The 26,155-nt window shown below is 51.1% G+C and overlaps 1 protein-coding gene across 3 annotated transcripts in view; it reads left to right on the top strand.

Moving 5' to 3' along the window:
• The window catches only part of LOC126535923 (isoprenyl transferase-like), a 168,416-nt gene that overhangs the window by 41,088 nt on the left and 101,173 nt on the right, over positions 1-26,155 (top strand). The window contains exon 1 of one of the 3 annotated variants that reach the window (XM_072287722.1): positions 24,881-24,976. The exons of the other annotated variants lie outside the window; for them this stretch is intronic. The gene's annotated coding sequence lies outside the window, so the exon portion shown is untranslated. Of the gene's footprint in view, positions 1-24,880; positions 24,977-26,155 lie in introns of those variants that run through there. 3 annotated transcript variants of the gene reach the window in all.

The following is a 26,155-nucleotide window of genomic DNA, read 5'->3' as shown; positions in this document are numbered from 1 at the left end:
GCGTGTTTGAGAGAAATGCCTTGCCGCGGTCGCTCAAAAGGGCGCGAGGAAATTCGTGGCATGAATAGATAGTCTGAAGGAAGAAGGCAGCCACTTCTGAAGCAGTCCCTGAGCGGACAGAGGTAGGTTCTGAGTACCGCGTGAAGTGATCCACAGCAGTGACGATCCGCCGGTTGACGCCTGCAGTGGTCGGGAGAGAGCCGTAAAGGTCATTGCTGACGACAGCGAAGGGTTCTGCTGGACAAGGTAGTGGTTGCAGCGTCTCGACGAGTGCAGTGGTGGGTCGCTTGCGGCGTTGGCAAAGAGTGCACGAGGCGACATATGGAGCTACGCTGGTTGAAAGACCTGGCCAGAAGAATCGGCTGCGTATCCGCTCACGGGTTTTGTGGTAACCCAAGTGGCCAGACGTCGGGTCGTCGTGAGAAGCCTCGAGAACTTCAGCACGAAGAGAACGCGGAACGACAGGAACCCATTCATCGCCCTCCGGGTGAAAAATGTAGTGGTAGAGAACACCGTTCTCTAATTTGGATAGTTTGAGCTGTTTTCGAAGCCTGGAGTTAGGTGGGATCGAAACACCAATGAAGCGATACATGATGTCGTGGTAATATGGATCAGTGCGCTGGTTAGCGGAAAACACAGAAGGGCGACTGGACGGCAACTGGGTCAGGGAACCAATATGTAACACGGAAGATGCGACATCCGTGCGGCCAAGTTCATAAGATGACGTAATGTGATCGAAAGATGGCGGTAATGGGCAGCGAGAAAGTGCGTCGGCGTCTTGGTGCTTCCTTCCGGACTTATAAACGACAGCGAAATCATATGCTTGTAATCTGAGGATCCAGCGGCCGAAGCGTCCTGACCAGTTTTTGATCGTTGACAACAAACGTAAGGCATGGTGATCGGGGAAATGCCGACCGTGGACGTATGGGCGAAATTTCTGCACAGACCATACAACGGCCAGAAACTCCTGTTCGGTGATTGTGTACCGCTTTGCCGCGGAAGTCAAAGCGCGGCTTGCGTATGCGACGGCTTTCTTGCGAGAAGCAAGTTCGTGCAGCAGCAGCACGGCACCAATTCCTTGGCTGCTAGCGTCAGTGTAAAGTAGAGTGGATTCCTTACTATCAAAATGAAAAAGGACGGGTGGGGGGTTAAGGTGTGCTTAAGTTCCTGAAAAGTGAATTCGCCCCGATCGCACCACTACAAGGAACTGGCACTGGCAAGAAGTCCACGGAGGGCCGCGGCGATAGTGGCCAAATCCCGGATGAAACGTCGGAAGTACGAGGCGAGACCGCGGAAGCTACGCAGTTCTTTCGCACGAAGTGGACGTGGAAAGTTGAGCCCTGCAGAAATCTAATCAGGGCCAGGTTGACCGTCGTATTTGTTTACAAGATGGCCCAAAACTTTAATCTCTGTGCTAGCAATGCGGCACTTCTAGGTGTTTAGTTGAAGACCAGCACTTGCAAGGCACGTGAGCACTTCATCGAAACGCTGTAAATGCTCAGGGAAAGTCGACGAAAAGGCGACAATGTCGTCGAGATACGATAGGCAGGTTTTACACTTCAGGACGCGAAGAACAGTGTCAACCATTCTTTCAAACGTGGCGGGAGCATTGCATAAGCCAAAAGGCAATACGCTGAACTCGTAAAGACCATCAGGAGTAGAAAATGTGGTCTCTTCTTTGTCTGCTTCATGCATTGGAATCTGCCAATAGCCCGAACGAAGATATAGGCTGGAGAAGTATTGCGCCCCTTGCAAATAATCAAGTGCGTCATCAATACGCAGCATCGGGTAGACGTCCTTGCGGGTGATCTTTTTGAGCGCGCGGTAATCCACACAAGAACATCGCGATCCGTCTTTCTTTTATACTAAAACGACGGGTGATGACGAAAAACTTGCAGAGGGGCGTATGATGTTCCTTTCCAGCATGTAGGCGGCGTTCTCCTCAATGATCTGGCGCTCGGCTAAGGAGACGCGGTAGGGACCAACGTTACTAGACTAGCTTCAGTTTTAAAACTCGGCGCCGTTGCGCGGAACCGCCACCCGCCCGCGCCTTCGTGGCGCTGCAGTCGCGCCCGGCTTCACTTCCTCACTAGCCGGCTACGCGGGCGGGCCGGACTAAGCACGCGGTGCAGCGTTAATGTATTCTGTGGTTCGTTGTTGAGAGCGAATTTCGCAAGCATGTCATCCTTGGAACTGTAGCCTTCGCCGAGTTTCTTAAGAATATCAGCAGACGATGCCGCCGTGCTGCGTACCTGGCTGCATAGGCCGCTATCGGAACGATGTCAACAGTTCGGCGCACCACTTTTTTTCTGCTCCCAGCAAAGCGACGCTTCGATCGGCGTGAAACAGAGCGATTCCTCGTACCGACCGGGAACTCTCTGCGAAATCAACGGCACGCGCTTGTGCCACTGCTCCCGCGTTCGTCGTCGTCTTCCACAGCTGGCTGCGTGGCCGTTCATCTTTCCAGCGTAGAATTTCACTTCACTTCTGTCGTCGTAATGGGGAGGCCGCGTTTACGGGGTATGAGCCACTCATGGTCTTTCGTACCGGAAAGATTTAATTTTGAAGAAATTTAATTTTGAAGAATTACAAGCGGCAAATCGCAGGCGAAGGCTGCTAACCACGCCGCCGAGCAAACTCGAGACATCGAACGCACGCGACAACTGCGGACTGCGGGCATACCGTCAGTGACGTCGTTCTCTCTCGTAGCCGATTGTGTGTGTAACCTCATAACTGAGAAATACTTTAATGAACCCTCAACCCAGTGATAAACACAGGGGCCGCACGTTTCAGTTTCGCTGATTAAGCATCTTCACGGAATGAAAAATCCGACTTGTTTCTTTTTCTTTTTTTTTTTTTGTGGCTTGTGTGTACAAAGACCGACCTCATCTTTCTTTTTGTAGCGCTTCTTTGGCGTGGTGAGAAGCTTCGGTGGGGATGCAGATCATCCTACAATCACGCACTTAGGCCAGATATTCAGGCTCGTGAGCCTAAACTGCGCGAAACGTTAAGACGACAGGAAGAAACACACGACATTTAGAAACGCAGCTTCCGCGCTTCGCTGTATGCGTTTCTTCCTTTCGTGCAGTTTACCCTTCTTTCAGTATTAACGAACTGGCGCGATAAATCTTCTTGCTGTAAGTGGATACCGCTTTCTCGTGGTATCACTAATTCGGAGAAGGGAGAACGCCAGCGAGCGCGAAACACGCGCAAACTGCCCGTCCGCACGAGCTGAAGGCTGTGACAAGGCGTCTGCAGTGGAGCCCGATGGAACAGCGTTGCCCTCTGGCGGCTGTCACAGAAGTGGCGACAGCGGCTGTAAGCGCGCGGGCGGGGAGTTTTACAACTGAAGCTAGTCTAGTAACGTTGGTAGGGACGACGGCGCGCAACAGTTTTGCCATCGGTGTCGATGCAGTAGGATGCGACGGAATTATGTCCGAGTAAAGACGAATTGGCGTTAAAGGTAATGGAGCGTTGTAAATGGAGCGTTGTAATGGGGGAGCGGCGTCTTGAGGTACGTGAACTCGGCTGCGTGTTGGAGAAGCCGGCCGGAGATCGGTGCGAGGATGGATTATCATAGGGTCGGTGGTATGGTCGACGAGGAGTATGCGCATCGCGCTCAAAGGCAGCGCAGCCTCGTCGTTCGTGTTGCTGGCGGCGTCTGCAAAACCGGGAGACGTGCCCACGTATGCCGCACTAGTAGCAAGTCGGGCGCGACTGACGCCAGGCAGAGAAGTCAGGTGGATTGGGCGCTCGCATAAGTAAGGCTGACCTTGTACCGGCACAGGTGACGGGGCGCAAGGGGTGGCAATGTGGGCGTACGAAGACGGTGGCTGGATTGGCGCTGTTCAGGGAGGCCTCCTCAATGACGCCGCGTAGACCGGTAGCAGCAGAGCTGGTGACAGATCGTGACGTTGCAGTTCTTCACGAACGAGAGCTCGAATGAGAGCTCAGCACTGTTGGTCAAGGGGTTGTCTGACGAGTCGGGCTGCAAACGGATTGATTACAAGGAATCGATGCGCTGACACACAAATATGGCGTCGTGTACACTCGTGGGATTTCGCACCGCAAGGGCGTTGAAAGCGATAGATCCGATGCCTCTGAGAAGGTGGCGGATGCGGTCAGTTTCTGGCATGGCGTTGTCGACGCGACGGCTAAACGCGAGAACCTCCTCAATGTATAACGTGTAGGACTTGCCATAATGCTGCACGCTCTCAGAGAGTTTCTTCTTCGCGACTTCAGAGCGGGCCGTAGGCGTGCCAAAAATACGGCGGAGATGCTCTTTTAAAGAAGACCGATCACGTAAGTCCCACTCGTGGTTATTAAACCATGTCTTGGCGACCTCAGTTACGTAGAAGGCAACGTTCTGTAATTTAGAAGCAGCGTTCCAGTGGTTAAGCGAGCCTACTCAATCGCAGTTATCCAGCCAGTCTTTGCCGACATCGCCAGACAGGCCAGCGAACACCTCAGGTTTGCGCTGACGGCTGCTTACAGACCAGGAGGGTGGGGTGGCTGGAACTTGAACGTGGACGGTGGACGCTGCTGGATCATCTTGGGACATGTCGGTGGCTACTGGGCGTAAGCAGCGACCCGAACGCAGCTCCAGGAAAGCAATGTGGAAAGGTCAAAGGGATCTTAAAGCACTTCCACCACTTGAGGAGTAATGGTTTACTTGGGTTACCACAATGCATACATGTGAACTATAAGAGAAGTCTATAAAAGAAGGCCGGCTGCGTTTTGGACACTCTATGTTTATATGAGGTTTTCTTTTTTATGCGGAAGGCTTAAAGAAATGAAACTAACAACTTGACCCTTGCCGCGTTCTTATATATAGGGTACCTGTCTAGATGGAGATTTGCAGAAAAACTTATTTGCAGAATAATTCCGCTAAGAACAACATTTTGCTAAGTACCCTTTAAAGCATTAGCTTTTCTTAGCTCGTTGCTCAGTTTCGTGTTGTCATCACGGTCCGCAGAGCTCGTTTCTCATCTCTCAGACCTCCTTCACTATCATCTCTCTACGGTGGAAGCGTACGCGATGACTGGAGTCGCGGAAGGCTGGACAGGAACAGTAATAAAATCTGAGCAAGATCTGTACACTACAGACAAAAAAGAAGAGTCTGGCGCTGGGCCTGTTGGTACATAGCTTGAAAAACGACAAGCCTTCGAAGACGCGCGCACGCAAGAGGGGAGGAATTGCACAACCACACACGCTGGCACTAGCAACTCAGTTCAGTGACACACACGAGTCAGCAAACCAAAGCGCGCATGCGCCACACATAAACAAGTACACATAAAAGCATTGGTGTATGACACATTCTAATGGCAGCATTTTTCCCAATGAGCCACTTATCTTCCTGATAGCGATAAGGAGGGCACGATCACACACTGATTGTGACCGCGTTTTCACATTCGATATGCTTCAATCATTTCTCTGTCGTATTTCGGGGCTCTCCTACCAACAATTTCGGTATAACCGGAAACAGAAGTGCAACCGCACATTCGGCAATGAACAGGCAATTTTGCCCCCCGACCTGAAGTCACATACCTTTCATGTTCTTTTGTAGCGGCAGCAGCATCGGCGTCGCATGAGAATTACGTCGACGCTCGCGTCTACACAAGGCACGAGCGGCTGGCACGCTCCGGCATGGGTTAGCGTTTAAAAAGGGCATTAAAAGAATGGTACGCTAAGAGATCGAGTGTCGGTTGTTCCTCTCCCCCGAGACTTTACCGATCTACGTGGTCGCTCGTCACCACAGTTTGGTGACTACGGAAGGGATACTGCCATACGCTCCTGTGGTGGAGACGACCATGAACCACACCAACGCTACGAGAGCTCAAGGCCAGAGCCCTTCCGAGGAACGCGGTGAGCCCCCTGTATCGAAATTTGGCTGAATCGGCTGAATCGAAATTTCAAGTCGCTGGTATCCCGCTCTCAAGCCTCAAAGTTTCATTACGCCGTTGCAGCACTCTCGCCCGCCGCCATTGACGAAGTAGCAGATTTGTTGAACTCCCCATTGTCTGCCGCCGCCTATGACGATCTCAAGGCAGCCCTGCTACAGCGCACAGCAGCTTCACAGCGTTCTCGCATCTAGCAGCTTCTGTCCGCTGCAGAACTCGGCGACCGACGCCCTAGTCAACTTCTTCGCCGAATCAGGCAGCTGCTCGGAAACAACGCGAGATCCATCGACGACGCGCTGTTGCGCGAATTGTTTTTGCAACGACTCCCGGCTAACGTGCAGAGATGGTCCTGGCGACAGCCTCTACCATGGACTTTATCGGACTTGCCACTTTGGCCGACAAGGTCATGGAATAAGCCACCCCAACAATCGCAGCCACAGCATCGTCTCCGGGTGACAATACAACCACCCTGCAAACCTTTCCCTGCTCCTCAGCAGCGCAATCGCTGCTCGACTCCTTGTGTGAGCGCCTGGAACGCATCATCTGTGGAGCGGAACATCACCGCACGTCGTCTCGTCGCCCACGCATCCGTAGTTCCAGCAGATCAAGACGCACGGGCACCCGCAATGAAACATCAACTACAACGTCTGGTGTTTGCTACTACCACCGCCGTTTCGGAAACGAGGCTCTTCACTGTCGGCGTCCCTGCGCTTGGCAGGGAAACAGGCTGGCAGAGCTCTAACGGCGACGAGTGGTCCGGCTCAGCACGCAAGTCCCCTTTTTAACGCGACAGCGTCCCTTCTTTCCAACCGCTTCGTCTCACGGGATCCTTCAGAAACCTTCACAACCAGCACAAGCAACACGACAAATGGAGCTCCGTATGACCCGGACAGAGCTCTGAGAGCAGCAGCCAACCGACGCAAGAGGGAACTCCGTGCGAATGTGCCCTCAGACCCGGACCCACTTCCAGCGGGTCTTCCCAGGTCGGGGCAGGTGCTTCTGCATAGGCTCCGTTCCGGCTTCGTCCTCACACCAGATGTGCTAGAGCGGTGGCGACAGTACCGGCCACGCCGGGGAAGACGCCCTCCATCTCCACCTCCCAACTCCCTTCCATCGCAGGAACCCGGCCATCCCACAGCCTCCGCGGACCAAGAAGCGCTCCAGACGCCACACAGGTGCCCTGACTGCGACATGGCCACGCGGCCATCCGCAGCCTATCTGTTTTGGGAGTGCCAGTGACACGCTCAACAGCGGGACCACCACCTGAGGGCGGGCGGTGCGAGTGTCGTCCTACGAGGAGTGGGATTAGACCGGCAACTGGCTCGATGGAGTCAGACAGGGCCATTTTGGACTCACTATTGGCTTTCGCCAAGGACACGCAGCTTCTAGGACGGCTCTGGAACCGAAAAGCGACACCTGTGTCGTTGTGCAAGCCGTCAACGGCACCAGGATTCCAGTTTTCTCGTCACGCTCCGTGATGCTAAACCTTGGCCTTCGACGAGCGTTCCGATGGATTTTCTTGGTTGCCGACGTCCGTCGTGCAGTCATTGGAGCAGACTTCTTGCACAACTACGGACTCTTTGTCGACGTCCAACGACGCTGTCTCATCGACTCCGTGACCCAGCTATCCGTTCTTGGCGTCCCGTCATCAGACACATCGCCGATCACGCCTATTTCTGCCATGTTGGACGAACCTTTCGCCGCGCTCCTACGCGAGTTTTCCACTTTGGCGCGCCTGCCGGACTGGACGCAACCGGTGCAACATGACGTGTGCCATCACATCGTCACCTCCGGCGCACCAGTCTATTTCCGATCCCGGCGTTTGTCCCCGAAGAAACTCGAAATCGCTCGCGTGGATTTCGAACAAATGCTGCAACTTGGCATCATCCGCCCTTCCTCCAGTAACTGGGCATCACCACTTCAGATCGTACCTAAGAAGACGGGAGACTGGCGCCCATGCGGCGATTACCGGGCACCAAACAACGTTACAGTTCCTGATCGCTACCCTCTACCGAACATTCGGTACTTCACCGTAGCGTTGCACAGTGCGACGGTCTTTTCTAAGATTGATCTCCTTCGCGCCTATCATGAACTACCGGTCGCTGAAGAAGACATTCCCAAGACCGCCATCACCACACCCTTCGGTCTTTTCGAATTTGTCCGCATGCCTTTCGGCTTACGGAACGCTGGCCAATCCTTTCAGCGTTTCATCGATTCCGTCACCCGAGGCTTGCCTTTCGTTTTTGCATACATTGACGACCTTCTCGTCGCAAGCTCATCTGCAGAACATCTTCACCACTTGCGGTTGTTGTTTTCACGCCTTGCCAGTAAATGAATTGTCATAAACGCACCAAGAGCGAATTCGGTCAACCCGAACTCGAATTCCTCGGTCATATCGTCGACGCTAACGGCATTCGACCACTGCCGTCCAAGATTCGCGTCATCGAAAACCTTCCCCTACCGACCACACTCACCAAGATTCGCCAATTTCTCAAATTCGTCAATTTCTCCCGCCGATTCATTCCCGTTTGCGCACGACTTATGGCTCCGCTAGAAGCTTTGCTGGTAAACAAACGCAAACAAGTGCTTCAGTAGACTGAAGGGGCCACCAACGCTTTCACAAGAGTCAAGTCTGCCCTCGCCGACGCCACGCTGCTTAGACACCCAAAGCCAGACGTGCCCACTGCCATCATGACCGACGCTTCAAACACCGCAGTTGGTGCCGTTCTGCAGCAATTCATCGACAATGCGTGGCATCCACTCGTCCTTTTCTCCAAGAAACTGAAGCATGTGCAGTCCCACTACAGCGTGTTCGGCCGTGATTTACTCGCGTTTTACCTGGCTATCAGGCATTTTCGCCATTTCGTAGAAGGCCGTGCTTTCACTGTCTTGACTGAACACAAGCCCCTTATGCACGCAACGAATCGTTCGGCGTCCTGTTACTCGCCCTGCGAGATTGGACACCTTTCCTACATCTCCGAGTTTACAATAACGTTCCGCCACATCAAGGGTACTGGCAACGTTCCAGCCGACGTTCTGAGTCACGTCAATGCCGTTTCCACATTGACGTCGGAACCTTTCATCATCGAGGTCGACTTACTCGTCAGTCAACAGCGTGACGACACTGAACTTCGTACACTCCGGAATTCGACAACGTCGCTGAAACTGGAGGACGTCGTTGTGACCCCAGATGGTACGTCCGTCGTCTGCGACACTTCTACCGACACACCTAGACCATACATTCCGGCATCCCTTCGCAGACATCTGTTCGAAACCGTGCACAACCTGTCGCATCCTGGAATACGCGCGACACAGAAGCTCCTTTCCAGTCGTTTCGTCTGGCCTCGGCTGAACGTGCAAGTTGGCGATTGGGTTCGCTGCTGTGTTGCCGTGTCAACGCTCTAAGATCCAGCGTCACCCCATTACGCCTGCCAAGTCTTTTCTTCCACCGGATGCTCGTTTTGACACCGTACAGCTGGACCTCGGCGGCCCTCTCCCACCTTCGAAAGGTTACTGCTACATACTGACATGCATCGGCCGCTATACATGGTGGCCAGAAGCTACACCTATACATGACATCTCAGCTCCCACTGTTGCAGCAGCTTTCGTGTCTATATGGATTGCAATGTTCGGCAGCCCATCCACAATAATCACCGATCGCGGTCGGCAGTTTGACTCAGCGCTATTCAACGAGCTACTCGAACTACTCGGAACGACACGTTTTCGCACGACTGCTTACCACCCGCAGTCCAATGGACTAGTTGAACGTTTTCACCGGCATCTCAAGGTCTCCCTTATGGCGCATGAATCGCCGAAGTGGGTCCTGCATTTGCCCCTCGACTTGGCATCAGAGCCGCACTCAAGAGCGACCTAGGTTGCTCTTGTGCTGAGCTAGTCTACGGCACTCACCTAAGCCTTCCGTGCGATTTCTTTGTTGCCACTACCAAAACACCTATACAATCACCTGCCGACTATGTTGCCGAACTGTAAGCTTTCTTCAACCAGATACGCCCGTGCCTACCCGTTCGCAAGAAGCAAGGTCTCCGTACGCTTCTCCCGCACTCACCTCTGCTACCCATGTTTTCGTGCGTAACTGTGCCGTGCGAAAGCCGTACAATCCAAGATCATGTTACCGTACCAACTCACCCAGATTTCTATCCTTTTGCGTGCGAAAGCCTTTGCAGCCACACTACTCCGGGCCATATTGTGTTCTCGAGCATCGTCCGACGACTTTTGTCGTGAATGTCAACGGCTGCTCACACACAATTGCCATGTAACGTCTAAAACCCGCCTACATTGAAGCACCCGCACCACCGGCCCCCAACAATGTGCGACGCAGCCCTGCTGTATCCTTCGACAGCGCCTCCGTGCGTGACACCCAAGACCAATGCCAAGACAGGCCGCGTCACGTGGACTTCCCATCGTTCGTCGAATTTTAACGCGACAGCACTAAGGAGCTCGTGTCGCAGAAAAGTCGGTGTCGGCGGTGTTGGCCGTGAGCGAAAAATCCCGGATGGCAATAAATAAATAAAAACAACTTGCAAGATGGGCTGGGGGGAATCGAACCAGGGTCTCCGGAGTGTGAGACGGAGAAGCTACCACTCAGCCATGAGTTCTTCTTTTTCTTTATTTCCAGCTTGGTTACAAGCCTCAAAAGAGCTTGTGATCATAGATCACATTCTTTTTATATGTGTCAAAGTATCAAGGATTCACACCACAGCTTCATCATAGTCATTCGTCTTGTACACGTCACGTACCTTCACAACCATTTCCACAAAATATTCATAAACAGATCGGCCTTTAACATCACAATGTCTATATGCCAACAGACTACGCCAGACTGCGTGCAGCCCAAGTAAAAAGATAACATCCACCTGTTCAAAATCGCGTTCAGGTGCTAAAAAACGAATGCCATGTGGATTGAGGGGTAGGTCTATCTTTAACGTTCTCTGTAATATATCCCAAAAGAATATGTCATTATTACAATCAATGAAAACATGTTCAATCGTTTCAGCTTTGTTGCACAGAAAGCATCTGCTTCCCCATGGCAAATAAATCCCTCTTTCCTCTAACCACGTTTTGACAGGCAAGGTTCCCGTGTGAAGCTTGGAGAAGAATGTTTTAACGTTTGCCGGTATACACATATTTTTAACCCTTTTAAGTACTTCTTGCCCAGCCCTTCTTGAAAAATTTACCGATACAATGGCACAGGGAACATACTTTCAATGATCCTTCAAGATCCTTTCAAGATCCTTCATAAGGCGCTTTGTTTTTACATGGAGAGGTACTCAAGGGAAAATCTCGCCCTAAGGAAACGATAGGACGTTACAACTTCACGCAAGGACCTTGAAATTGTGTAATGAGGGCCAATGGCTGAAGAAACAAAAAAATCAGGCATGGGAACTGTTAACATGGTTTGAAAAAAACAACAACACAGAAACCGGTCTCTTTCGTCCCTTATCAATATGAAACGTGATAGAACTTGCTGAAGAAACAAGTGGCACACCGACAGACCACCTTTCTTTACTCGACGAAACAAATTTGTCCATGATGTTCGCTCCCACGTAAAACACCAGATAAATGTGGGAAAGATTCGGTGGAATTTTTGAATGTGCTTACGTGTACAATACAGTGCCTGCAGATGATACACAATTTTCGCAGCGAGAAAAACGTTACATATAGTGGCACGTGCAAAAATCGACAATTCACGGCCACCCGATGCTTCGGCCATCGCACGCATTTCATCCGTTTTTTCGAGCCAGAGTGACTCGTTCTCACGATACTGTTGTGCCATTACCTTCAGCCCGGATTCCGAATCTGCAAGATGCAAAATTATCCTTCGGGCGCCCAAATTCTCCCTTGAAAAGTCAAGATGCTGAGCCGTCAGGCAGCGGTGTCCTGCGAGAGAAGCATCGGCGAGCCACTTTGTTCGGACGTGTCGCCAAGTGCCAGACAGCCCGGCGCCGTAGACACCCACTAGGTGACCTCCGGCCCTTTCCTGAAGGTCACCGCGCCCGCCACAATTGAACCAGGTGGCCAGCGCGGTCGCCGGTTGGACCTCTCGGACGACCGTCGAGTGCTCGCTTTGTATTGGGCCGTTTGGGTGACAATGGTTTTGGGGGCTTATAAGCGGAGGCGTGCCGCCTGAAAAACCGGATCCGCCGACCCACCGGGAGCCAGTGCCGCTCTCGACTGGAGCGAGATGTGTCACGCGTTTTCGCCGGACGTTGCCGTGCGGGAACAGTCGCGTTTGCTGTGAGCTCTCGGTCCCAGTGCCGATCCCTTCATGTCCTGTATAATGACCTGTATATAGTGTATAAAGTCCCTTTTGTTATTCTCATCGACGCCTGGCTCGGAGTCTTCGCTACCAACGCTCTGTCACGAAACGGGTGACGAGCGCTACGGGACCACAAAGTCGTAATAGTGGTGCAGCGGTGCAAAGTCGTAACAGTGGATGGCAGCTACGGGATTGACCGGCATCAGCTACCTCGGCGCGGTGAGTGCCTGAAGTTTACCTCAAACACCAGACTTTCTCTGACACAGGTTATAGTAGCTTAGGGAAGGATTTGGTGTTGCATTGTGTTAACCTTGTGTGTTTCAAGCCTAGTTAGAGTGTTTTGAAAACCAGGGGATGCTGAGGGGGTAAACAGGGCAGTGTGTGAAATACTTGCATATGTCTTACTAGTAGCATTATAGTAGCGTACGGCAGGTATATTCAAAAAGGGTAAACAGCAGGAGGACAGTGTGAACGATGGAGAAGTACAAGGTCAAGGAACTTCTCCAAATTTGTGAGGAGTTGGGCATCGAGTTGGGCTCAACCAAAAGAAAGAATGCGATCCTTGAGGTCATGAGGACTAGGGACGTAACGGCTGAGGAAGCCGAAGAGGCCTGGGCGGATGTCAAGGAACGTCGCGAGGAGGAAAAGAGGGAGAAGGAACGTTGCGAGGAGGAAAGGAAAGAAAAGGAACGTCGGGAGTGGCAGGCAGAAAAGGAACGTCGCGAGCACGAGCTTAAAATGAAAGAGTTGGAGACCCGAAATAGCTCGCCGGCGCCTAGTCTAACTTCTAACGGTCCAAGAATACGCGATCAACTTCCACCCTTTGTCGTCGGAGAGGATATGGCCAAATACCTCGTGAAATTTGAGCACGTGTGCGAACGGAATAGCATTGAGCGATCTCTCTGGGCACAGAATCTGTTAGCCTTGCTTCCTGGGGAGGCATCAGACGTAATAACTTGCTTATCGAAAGAGGCGTTTGAGAGCTACAGTGATGTGAAGGAAGCGCTACTGCGAAAGTACAAATTGTCGCCTGAAGCTTTCCGGCAGAGGTTCCGATACGCAAAAAAGGGCAGGGAGTCGAATGTTGACTTCGCGTTTCGTCTAAAAGCCGACCTGGTGGAATGGCTGAAGGGCGAAGACGTTTACGACGACCGCGACAAAATCGTCGAATGCATCGCGTTGGAGCAGTTCTACCGTTGCATTGATGAGGATGTCCGGCTCTGGCTGCAAGATAGGCTAAAGGAGGTTAAGCTAAACAAGGCAGCAGAGTTAGCGGAAGAGTATTACACCCGCCGCAGCTTGCACAGCAAGGCAGTGCGCGTAGAAAAAGCAGATATTAGAGATGGGTTTTCCGGGAAGCCCGACGAACGAAAGCAAATCACGCGTCGCGAGTTTAGGGAAGATGAGTCCCTTACCAAAGAAACTGTGAGGGAAGGACAAAATGCATCTCAGAATGATAGCGATGGTCCCAAACAGCGAAGCGATGCGACACGTTCTTTTGAAAAACGGAAACCGTTAACCTGCTACAATTGCAAAAAGCAAGGGCACATCGCTGCGAACTGCCCAGAGAAAATTGCGTTTGCAGCAATACAGGAAACTCACAAAAACATACGACTATTGGAGCCCTATGTGCAGGAAATTGAGGTAAACGGTAAGAAGTGCCGTGCACTTCGAGACTCTGCAGCAACTATGGACGTTGTCCACCCGTCTTTCGTCTGCTCGAGTGATTTTACGGGAGAATGCGCTAGGATACGGCAAGTGGCCGAGGAGGAGAGTGTCTGTTTACCCATCGCAACGGTTATCGTTGAAGGAGAGTTTGGGAAACTTAACACAGAAGCCGCTGTGCCTGCCGCCCTCCCGGAGCACTTTCCCTACCTCTTCTCAAATAGCTCGGAGCAGCTGCTGAAGGATCAGGGCAAATCGTTCTTTGCCGACGGGGCGTACATGGCCCTCACGCGATCCAAAGCGCGCCCGCTGTCGAGGGAACTTGACTTTGCGTCGGTGAGCGAACAGCGGTGCGGCACACGGACCGATCAAGGTAACTTGAGTGGCGAGCAGGCACGGGAGAGGCAGAGCTCGGAGGCTGGCCTAGGCGAGCGGGTTTTGGAAGTGAGTGGGAGTGACGCGTGCAGTGCTAGCCGCGATATAGACGCGACGCCGCAATTAGGCGACGCGGGCTCCACACTCGCTCCGGTTTCCGCCAGCTGGCAGGAGCAGGCTGCAGTTGAAAGGGAAACTCGGATTCGCGAGCAACAGGAAGATTGTTCAATAGCCGATCTGAGGAAGAGCGTCAAACGGGGAGTGAAAAAAAAGAGGGCTTCATTTTGCAAGGAATCTGGCTTATTGTACCGCCGCTACACGGATAAGCAGGGTCGCAAATATAAGCAGCTTCAGATTCCGCGAAAATATCGCCGGGAAAAATGAATGACCTCATTTGCTTCCTCAGTAGTATGTTTTCGGTCCAAGTGATTTCAAGGGGACCATTCTATTTGTCATTATTATTGTTGATTATTAATTGTCCTGATGTTTTGGTGTGTTGTTAAGTTGAAAACTGGTTGTTTGAGCCTTGTGTACTAGATCGTACACCTGCCTCTTGTTGCAGCAGGAGCAAAAAGGGGGATAGCAATTCAGTTAGGTTGATTTGGATTATAGCCTTGTCTGGTGTTTGACGGGAGACAGAGGGCACTTGTTCGTGTTGGGTGTTGCCTTTTGCCGGTCGGTTTTGCAAGCTGCAGAACGACCAACCGGGACCAGTGGCGAGAAACAAGGGCTTAGGAACGACCCGAGCGGAGCTGGTCGAGGTGCCTTGGCGACAACGCGGTGAGCAGAGCTCCTGTCCTGGCGAGTCGGACCTGGGCACGTGAAGTTACCTGGCGTCCCGACACTGGACGTGAACTTGGACGAGCCTGACGAACGTGCGCGCCTGGCATCCGAGCCACGTGGAGGCAGCTCGTCTTCCCGGCGCCTTATCTGAGGGCGGGGATGCTGTTGTGCCATTACCTCCAGCCCGGATTCCGAATCTGCAAGATGCAAAATTATCCTTCGGGCGCCCAAATTCTCCCTTGAAAAGTCAAGATGCTGAGCCGTCAGGCAGCGGTGTCCTGCGAGAGAAGCATCGGCGAGCCACTTTGTTCGGACGTGTCGCCAAGTGCCAGACAGCCCGGCGCCGTAGACACCCACTAGGTGACCTCCGGCCCTTGCCTGAAGGTCACCGCGCCCGCCACAATTGAACCAGGTGGCCAGCGCGGTCGCCGGTTGGACCTCTCGGACGACCGTCGAGTGCTCGCTTTGTATTGGGCCGTTTGGGTGACAATGGTTTTGGGGGCTTATAAGCGGAGGCGTGCCGCCTGAAAAACCGGATCCGCCGACCCACCGGGAGCCAGTGCCGCTCTCGACTGGAGCGAGATGTGTCACGCGTTTTCGCCGGACGTTGCCGTGCGGGAACAGTCGCGTTTGCTGTGAGCTCTCGGCCCCAGTGCCGATCCCTTCATGTCCTGTATAATGACCTGTATATAGTGTATAAAGTCTCTTTTGTTATTCTCATCGACGCCTGGCTCGGAGTCTTCGCTACCAACGCTCTGTCACGAAACGGGTGACGAGCGCTACGGGACCACAAAGTCGTAATAGTGGTGCAGCGGTGCAAAGTCGTAACAATACCCATCCAAAGGTACCCCCAGGTAAGTGCTAGGTGTCGTGAGCCACCGGATATTTTCAAAAACACCGGGCGTGGCATTCCAATGGCCATGCCAGAGACCAATACTCTTTTGCTTGTTGATTTCACTGCTGTTTTTCTCGCAAAACCTTTCAGTAATTCTTAATAATGAGCTAACACTCTCCCTATCTGCAGCAAATAGGGCAACGTCATCGGCATAAGCTAGAACACGTACTTCACAGGACTGTATCTTAAACTCCCTGATTTCTGTACTATTAACTATTTTTCTACAGAGCGGCTCCAAAAATAAAGCAAGAAGTAAAGGACGTAATGGACAATCCTGTAGAACGGAAGAGAGTACTTGTATGCGTTGTGAGACTTCACCATTAACAATTAAATTGGTACATGAGCTTTGATATGCCATTTTCATGCCATTACGCATGACGGAACCAAGTCCTACATAATCAATTAATAAAAAGAGAACACTATGCGGTACCATATCAGAAGCCTTATCTAGATCTACTTGCAGCATCGCTACCTTGAGGAGAGCGCTATCGCAATATTCTAAAATGCTTCTAGCTGTATGAATATTTGTAAATATTTTCCTGATTCTGATGCCGCATGTCTGATGCGGCCCAACTAACTTCCGTATAACTCCCTGCAGCCTTGCTGCAAGAATTTTCATGAAAGCCTTGTAATCAACATTTGTCAGCGTAATTGGCCTGTATCCCGTTACTTTACGTAATATATCTTTATCTTTGCCTCTTGGGATTAGTACTGTGTGCGCACGATTGAACGATGGAGGTAAAATCCCCCGCTCGAGTGCCTCTGAAAATACTTCATGCAATACTTGTAAAATGCCTTGTAAAATGCCGCGGTAATCCCATCCGGAACAGCAGATTTGCTTGAGCTTAGTTCCTCAATAGCCCTCTCAATCTCTTCCATACCAATATTCATTTCTAATAAATTCGTTTCCTCTTTGCCTAGCGTCGGCATTTCTGCCAAAAAGTCATCCTCGCAGCCCAGCACCTTTGGCTCACGACAAGCAAGCAGCTCTCTATACTAACTTTCAAATGCCGTCATGATAACTTTCTGTTCTCTGAATATCTTACCATTATATTCTATTTCCAAGATTTCATTTGCTCGAGCGTACGCCTTTCCATCTGACAATTAAAACTTCTTTCTGGGCGAGTTGGTGCATACTTGACATAAAAATTGTTACAGCGCAATCACATGCAACCACAAGTATGAAGGACGGGACACAAGCGCCTTTACGCATGTGTCCGTCCTTCATACTTGTGGTTGCATGTGATTGCGCTGTAACAATTTTTATGTCATCTGACAAAGCTCGCTTTGTTGGTACTTCCCCCGCGAGATATTTTTCAGCTCGTGCACGTATAATTGCACCTCTGTATTTTTCCTCATCTAAGCTTTCCAGTTTTCTTTTAATGACTTGCAGTTCTTGCGTCACCAAACCCGGATTAGCTGTTTCGATTCGCACCAGGTCTTCGAGCTCCTGCCGGAGACCCTGTTCATGTTTTTGAGCCTGATACTTCATATGCCCACCTCTTTCTATTGCGTTCAATTTTACCCTTTGTTTAAATAACTCCCATTTCTCTGCGGCACTGCGTAGTGTGTCATTAAAAACTGCTGTATTTCTTTTTTTGTTCTATATATGAACATGTCATCCTTGATAAGCTTGGCGTTCAATTTCCATCTTTCCCATTCAAGCTTCCTTTTTTGCTTTTGGCCGATCTCGAATGTCACTAAACGATGACCACTGAAAGAAACAGCATCAACATCGTAGTTCTGACACAAAGGCGCAATCTCCGCACACACTCGATCCAGTCGTGCATGGCTGGTGCCTTGAAAGTGTGTGAAGTGCTGGCGACTTCCACCTCTTGCGAACTGTGCCACATCATTTAAAGAGAATTCGCTCACGCATTCTTTAAGATACGCAACACTTTCATCGTTTACACTAGCAGTGGTTGAACGGTCTTCCTGATTAAGGACACAATTGTAGTCACCCAACACAATCAAACACCTCTCACAATCCAAATACATACTTAATTCGCGAAAGAACAAGCATCTTTCATGCGGCTTTGTAGGTGCATAGACACAAACAAATCTAAATTTCGCTTCCCCGTAAGAAAGACCGCACAAAACAAAGCGTCCTTGCAAGCAACTTGTAACCGTTTCAACGACAATGCCAATTGAATTTTTAACAAACAACATACACCGGGCTGATGTTCCCACTGCATGGCTCACGCATACATTGTACCTTAAAGAAAATTTTGCTACCAAGCCTTCGGTCGCCTCCTCTCTGCTAACCTTCGTCTGCTGGACCACAAGTAAACCTAGATCTCCTTCTTGCATTATGCGTTTGACCTGATATTGCTTGCGACTAGCCACTAGGCCCCGTACATTGACCGTACCGACGCATAATGGTGCAGGTATATTAATCATGGTGATTGTAAGCGCGAACCACCAGTACAACGCTTACCGTGGCTCTACTCTGCAGTGGGAATACCAGGGTATTACTTATCGCGTCCCTGACCCCGAACCGGCGATGATGACGCCGACCGGACTTGGGGCGCCGTAACCGGAGCGTTCGCTTCAGACGTGCTGCGCATCGGCTCCCCCAATTCTCGGCTGGAGCCACGGATAACTTCACGGTACGCCACCAAATTTGTTAGCATCTGATAAAGCAAGTCACCCGGCGCACGTGGACACCGATTTCAACCAGGTGGGCTGGTTTTCGGCAATTTTAGAGCAGTTTTTCACCCCGCCACGTGGGCGACGCCGTCCAGCCTGACGGCGACGCCGATGCCCGGCGGCGTGAAGACTGCTTCCCGAGGCACTATGGCCGTCTCTACGCTAACCCAGCGTGGCTACGACCCGGACACGATGACCTGGACGACGGTTCCGACGACTGAGGAGCCCAATTCTGCGATTCCTTCGAATATTCGAAGCCAAGCTCTCCTCAACGCGGCCGCTCGCCGCTTGCAAGAGAAAGCCAAGATGGTGGCGCCCGCCGCCGCCCCGGCGTCCGGCAACCCAGCCGGCAAGACGCAGCCTCCTGCCTCGCACGCTGCGGGATGCAAGGGCAAGGTCTTTACGAAGTGGAAGCCTCGCCCGCTACTAAAACCGAACCCGGATGACTACGTGATCGTTGTAAAGCCACGTGAGCATATTTCCTTGCACGAAGCCTTCTCCGAGAATCGCTACGGGACCGCTTTCACGGCTTACCTCGGGTCCGAGCGGGCAGAGACCGCACCGATTCTCCCTTCGAGAGAACAAAATTTGATTGTGATCCATACCACGGACCTCGAGACGGCAGACCGAGTGATCGGGGATTTTTCCGTCAACACCGAACGCGGAGCGGTCCCGCTCCACGGATACCTACGGCAAGATGGCGGAAACGTTTGCCACGGTGTCATCGTGGTGTGCAACTCGGACACGACGGAGACACTTCAGCAAAAGGTGCGTTGGAGTGCAGGCACCATTGTTGAAGTGAGAAAATTTGGCACATCGAACAAAGCGCGTGTTACCTTCGCCGGAAAGGACAAACCGCGTTTTGTTCACTATGACAACATGGTGGTACCCGTCCAACCCTACTACCGTACAATCCCGGCCTGCGGCAAGTGCGGTGCTGTCGGCCATAGGATGGACGCATGCCCAAACCTGAGACAGGACACTTGCGGTCTGTGCGGGCAACAGATTCCACTCGTGGAGGGGGTGCGGGCCCCTCACGAATGCGTGCCCAAGTGTTCAGTGTGCGGTGGTGGACACGCCACGAACTCCCGCTAGTGCACTGCAAAGTTCCGCAACTCCAAGATAGCCGCCCAAAAGGGCGGCAAGACCATAACGGCGGTCAAGAAAAAACACCGCCATCTTGAGCGTCCCGCTAGGTCACCGCACCGGGACGTCACCAAGACCTAGGGTGCCTCGATGCGCGCGCGCGCTCCGCTGAGGGTGAAGACAACTGCGTCGTCTGCTACGGCGGCTGCCATTGCCATGCCTACTTCAGAGGCGCGGGGCGTGCGCCAACAGGCTTTTTGCACTTGCCGCTGCAAAAGCGCGCTTGTCTTCGCGACCAAAAGACAATACAACTGCGTTTCACGCCTTTTCTAATGAAGTGTCAACAGAACAGGCTTGTAAGGGGCAACTGTCCAAATATTTTAAGATTTGGACGGTCGTTTCTCCTAGCACACGGCGACTCGGGTGCTAGATTGGAAAGAGTTCATAGAGCGCACTAGGAACCTCACTGCAGGATTAAAATAAATTAATAACAGCAATATCATAAGCAGGTAGATTGCATTCAATTACTCAATTGTGTAACTAATTAAGAACGCTCCAGTTGCCTTATTCACATTTATTGTCAACCTAGAATGACGGTTTTTTTGTAGAAGAAAAAAGATTAATGTGCTTTACGTACCTTGTCCTAAGAAATAAAAGCCAGCGCATTCGCCACACGTACACGAACCGAATATCGCAGTACCTGAGCCGCGCATGCATGCATTGTGCACTGAAAACCCCAAATATCTCCAGGCATTTTTATACGCGTGTAGTCGGCCATTCGAACTTGACGGGACCACTGTATATTGGTCAAATGATGAGGAAAGTTATTAGTCGCAGTGAAAATACATCCGTTTATACTCGAATGGAATCGAAATTTTGAGGTCATTAATAGGTCAAACTAATGAGAGTCGACTGCATTAGTATATTCAACGCGCACTTAAGACAGTGTTTTAAAGACAAAATAACAATCTATTGCCGCGATCAGAGGTTAGTTGAAAACAAACAATCATTAATATTGTTTAAAACCATGAAAGTTGTTTATTTGCCCCGAAAAAAAATATTTCAGGGTACTTTGAAGGCATGTTTGCACAGATTATCCTTGTCTTCAGAACCTGGAGTCAGTGCAATTTAGGACACTTATTAGGTGTAAAAATAGGAACTCTGCTAATGCTAGCAGCATGAGTGTACTTCAGCGTGGATAGAAGCTTAGGTTAAATTAACTCCCGCACACGTCTTGCTTGCGTGACCATTGAGACGAGCTTTCTGAAGGTGTCGGAGGAAGATGCGCAGTCTCAATCTTGCGTACCTGTCGGTCAGCGTTTTCCGTATTTCTTCATCATGGCTTGCGCACAGCTTCAAGCGCGGTCGGTATGCTTGCTTGCAGCAGACCTTTCCTAGGTATGCTGTAAGTGAGCGGACAGGTGACTTCATTGCCACTAGTTTGCCTGTGCACCATGAGTTTATCCCTACAAAGTGCTCCTCGTAGATTTTGAGCATGTGCATCACATCATCACTGGGATAAATTAGGTTGTCACCTTCTGACACATATTCCTTCAGAGCAGTCAGAGAGGCATGTTCGTCACTAGCACATCCCAGTAGGGCATCCTTGCATTGCTGGCAGCTGACAGACGGCAAGATTCCTTTCAAAATGAAGCCTCCTATGTAGTGTAGAATGCTGCACTCTGTTGTGGACAGTTCTTCAATGAACAGAATTTCTGAGTCGTTTTGAGTCGGCTGCATAATTGAACAAGCTCAAGGACATAGTGCTTGAGCACAGAGCCCTCTACGTGATGTCCGGTGAATTCATAAGCGATCCCCTGTTTCCACCTCTGATTTAAACCGCCTAGCACGAACACTAACGCGTGATTGGCAGGCTCGTCAGGCTTTGGCGGTAGCGTCTTTCCTCCAAGGAGCGCATCTTCAGCACGGTCCAACTCATATCCACTTGAAATCTCCATTTCATCCAAAAAAAGGATGCAATCTTTCTCCACCTCCTCCATGGCCATTGTCTTGCACCGCATGACGTCAATCACCTCGTGAAGTATCCCCGGAAGGAACTTCAAACCTTCGAGCCTGCGAGTCAGTGTCCTGTTTGAGGGAAGGGGATATCCCAGCTTTCTGAGCGTTTCATATCCAGTTGTCCCGCAAGCGAACTTAATTTGAAGGCCTTGCTTGACCGTTTCAGGCGTCCAGGAATTGCCCCGGTTGTTGCTCCTAGACAGAGCACGGAGCTGATCTTCATTCAGGAACTTGACATATTTTGAAAAATTCCTGATTTCACTTTCAAGCCTCTGAACTTGATTTTTGAGGCCCTTAATACTGTTTCTGGCGGCAGCGTGATGGTCCTGAAGGTCTGTGTATTTCCTCGTGATGTCCGCTAGCTGCTTCTTCAGCTCTGCAGAATACGAGGAAGCAGTCTGGGTCCCACTAGGTTCGCCGGCTTGCTCTCTCCTGTCTGCATCCTGAACCTGCTGTGGACACTCAGCAATGACATTGCTGACCTGGAACGAGTCCATTTCGGATGTATCTTCCTGAAGCGGAGGTCTGAATTGAGACTGCTCCGTGGTCTCAGAGAGCGTTATTCCTTCACATGACGAGCTGCTTGCTTCCACGGGGGTCGCATCTGATTTACCATTTGAGAGCGAGATCTCTGAAGCCGCTCTCTCCTTCGGTGCTTTTCGCTCCTTAGGTAAAGCTGCAACATAAAAAAATATGCACTTTAAGATCGGTTTATTCGACCTGGCGAGCTAGTACATTCTTTTCTACAACAAGCAAGATGGGACCAAGGATCACATCTTTTCTACAGTGTACTCTTGAGAACGCACATAAACTGGAGCAAGCATGTTAATGTTGTACGCTAACGTGCACGAACCCGACATTTCCAGAAGGTTAAAAATGTTTTTTTTATTTAATGCTATCCACAAGCATGTTCCCGAGACGGCTTGTAAGCAATGCAGGTAACAATAGCTATATAATACTTATCCGGACTTTAGAAATAACAACTTACGTTTGAATGAAAAAAGAGTTGGAACTGCATTCGGCTTCAGCTTTTTCCATCCATCTGAACGATGCTGTTCAAAGCTGCTTGGTTCAAAGTGAGCCTGCAAATGAATGTGTAAGGTTGAGGCACATTAGCATTTTTGTTTCACTGTAGATGATATAGACAAAACCAAGTATATCATATAACTGGTATGTCCAAAACTGTGTAGTATAACCAAGTGTGTCATAAATGAAACTTTGTTTTACACTTGCTTGACGGAGAGCATCCGTAGAGCACCCAGAGCGAGATTTTATTTACAGACCCCAAGTATAGATAATTAATATAGCAACGTGTGAACAAAAATTCCAGCCATCATGAATATGTGCTCGCAGCAAACAATGCAGGTCATAGAGACGAGGGGGTGCATGTGCTCAAGGACAGGGTGCGAAATAAGTGATAGCAGGTACCAAGAAAAGCCTATGCAGAATGCACTGAAAAAGTGAAGCTTTATTTTCGCATGCATTACTAATCGAACAAATTCACTTTTTCTCAGCTGTTATAAAATTTTTAGGACAGTACCACTAATTTTATTTGTAACAAGCACATGAGCACAATTATGCCATGTGTACTATAAGCGGCTTTCCGCGCATCTTATACCGAGCAATGAAATCAATTAGGTGGCATCAGTGATGTGAGCTGCAGTCGGTACACTGTTACGGCTGTCGCTAAACGTTTTAATGCGAGGGCAGCTCTCGCATTCCTTGGCTCGTTGTGCGAAAAGCCCGCCGTTGCCGTGGCAGCAGCACCTCCCCCCCCCCCCCCCCCCCGTATTTAACCCGGGGGCCGGGGGGGGGGGTTATGACGAGTGTATTGTCACCGCGGAGGTGACAATGCACAAGTTTAAACCTGTCGGCGTGGTGAAGGAATGTAGAAGAACTTCTTGCTGGGCGAGTTGGTGCATAGCTTTCTTGGGATCGAGCATAGCTTTCTTGGGAAGGAAGGAGCGAGCAGACAGCGGAATATTTCTGCAGCTACCGAGTGCATTAAAAGGAAAATCCCGCGGTCAACATCAGCTGGCCTTCAGTTTTCGGAGAGCGAGGTTGCGGTGCTATGCCGTCTTCACCGTCTGAGGTTCAATCACTCGCGTCCACATCACCACTCGAGACAGCAAAGCGTGGCCGTAGGCGGCAGGGCATGGTGAGAACTCCGCAAATAAAACCCAGCTGAGAGATCGCAATATGACCGATTTGTCGTCTCGCTTTGTCGCGACCTCATAATAAGCAACTTTCGGAGCCTCGCAAAAATTACATAGCCGCACTACACATTGCAGTAGCATTTCGCCGCAGCCCTACACTCAGCAACAAGTAACGCTCTCGCCTTTACACAACATAATGATTGCTTAGGAGCCCACATAATCGAAATAGACTGCACTTTTCCTTTATTTTACTATGAAGGGGAATTGTGTGCGCCATTGTGAAGAGATTTCATGTTCATTGTTTCAAGTTAAAATGCAGTCAGTGAGTCAGAAGAGCAGGCGCACCAAAAAAGGCTTCAAGCTTTTTTTCAGCGAGAAAGTCTCATTCGAAGGAAAATACTCGAACAACGCCTCCTTTTTTTTTCTTTTCTCAGTCTCTCTCGTCAAGAGAACGCGGGCATTTTTGTTTTCTTAAATGGTGCGGAACTTTCCGGGCAGCGATACTCGTTCTGTGAGCAATCTAATTTGCTCCCAACATTTGCCACACAATCCCTGTGCACGAAGTTGCTAATCCTCAGCGGCACTTAATTTCAGAGCGATCATATTTACATGTCCCTGTTCAGACCTTCCACACGTTCTCTCAATAAAAATGAATCGCGTACCTCAACGGCACGCACATGCGAATCCTTTGGCATACGAAGGAAAGTTTTACTCACGCTGCACATGCACGATGTGTTTGTCGGTTGCCACTTGTCGCGCTTGGTCTTTACTGTCCAAAGCAGCCTTCTCTTGGGGTCCCTCGGGAACTGAAACATTCTCCATCCCTTTCTGGAGTGGTTGGTACACTGCGGCACACAACAACCCGGCATTTTTCGATGTGCGCCACCGGTCAGCACCAAGAGAAAAGGCGACAGAGCGAACGCACGTTACGGCCGCCGCGCCGCGGCGAGAAAGGGCATGAAAATGGCCGCAGGTGGACTGTCCCGGCCGAGGAGGCGGCACTCGCCCTCCCAAAGGGTGACCTCACCCTAGAGAGGGCGCGCGCGCATCGAGGCACCCTACCAAGACCGGCAAGCCAGCGCCCCCTGCCGGAGAAGCCGGGAGGCAATCTACGGCGCCACCACACGGCGTGGCCGGGGCCTGGGCCGACACCGTCAAAAAAGGAAAACAGGTGAGCGGCGCGGGCAGGGCTGCTTCCTCCTCCCCTCCCTCTACTCCTCCTGCGGCGCTCAGCGCCGAACAAAACATGATCGCGGCTCTCCAGGCTCAAAATGAGATGCTGCTAAAGAAAATTACAGCACTCGAAACAAAATTGACGCAACCCCTCCCCACCCCCGCAGTAGAAGTAATGGAAAGCGAGACAGAAGCGCCGGCGGAGGCACCTAGCGCGGTAGCCGCTCTCGAGGCCCGGATCAACGCCCTCGAGGCCCGTATGGACAGCCGGATTTGCGCTCTTGAAACCCAAATCTCCGCGGCCATGAATGCCGCGATTGCCAAATTGACAGAGATGATTCCCTCTCTCATAACTCAACAAATCGCGCAAACCTCTCGCACCACCCGGCGAGCCGGCCCAATTAAAGACGTGTCCGGCCGGTACCCCAAAATGTTTCGACGACAACTCGATTTCGATGACGAAGACAGTTGCTCACTCTCCGGAATGGAGGATTCTCCCCTCCCCGTGAGTGCTGGCGATGGAGCATCGTCTTCGCAACCCCCTACCAATCTTACCGATCATGGCGGGCACCCCTAAATTCAGGAAATTCCCCCGATCCAAATTGGCCATCCCCATCCTAATTACCCAGTGGAACTGTCGAGGTTTCAAGGCCCACGCTAAGCGGGCCAACCTACGATTTTTGCTCACAACATTCGAGCACCTTCCTGCTGTGGTAGCCCTCCAGGAGCCAGGGAGCGGCGCCACACTTACAAATTACACCACGTTTCAGCAGGACCCCCTCTCCTGTATCTGCGTGCATAAAAATTACACGGCCAACTTCGTTGACCTTGACCTCAAAACAGAATTCTCGTACGTGATGGTGACCCTCCTTCCGCTACGAAAACAGGACCCACCACTACACGTTCTCAACATTTATTGTTCCCCTAAGTTAGCCAACATCACTTTCGCAGACCTTTTTAGCCGCGCCTTAAAGGCTGCGGGCAGGGATCCCCTGGTGATCGTGGGCGATTTCAACGCCCCCAGCACACTTTGGGGATACGCGCGTGAAGAGAAACGTGGACGTAAGCTGGCGGAACTTATGTCCACGCTGGGCCTTACTCTCCACACCCACCCTGCCCACCCAACTCGCGTGGGTAACTCCGTGACCCGGGACACGTGTCCGGACCTTACCCTCAC

Source organism: Dermacentor andersoni, chromosome 4 (assembly GCF_023375885.2).
Source record: "Dermacentor andersoni chromosome 4, qqDerAnde1_hic_scaffold, whole genome shotgun sequence".
NCBI classification, from domain to species: domain Eukaryota; kingdom Metazoa; phylum Arthropoda; class Arachnida; order Ixodida; family Ixodidae; genus Dermacentor; species Dermacentor andersoni.
Note: the sequence above shows the minus strand (reverse complement) of the source record. Positions and strands in the feature narration are given on the sequence as shown.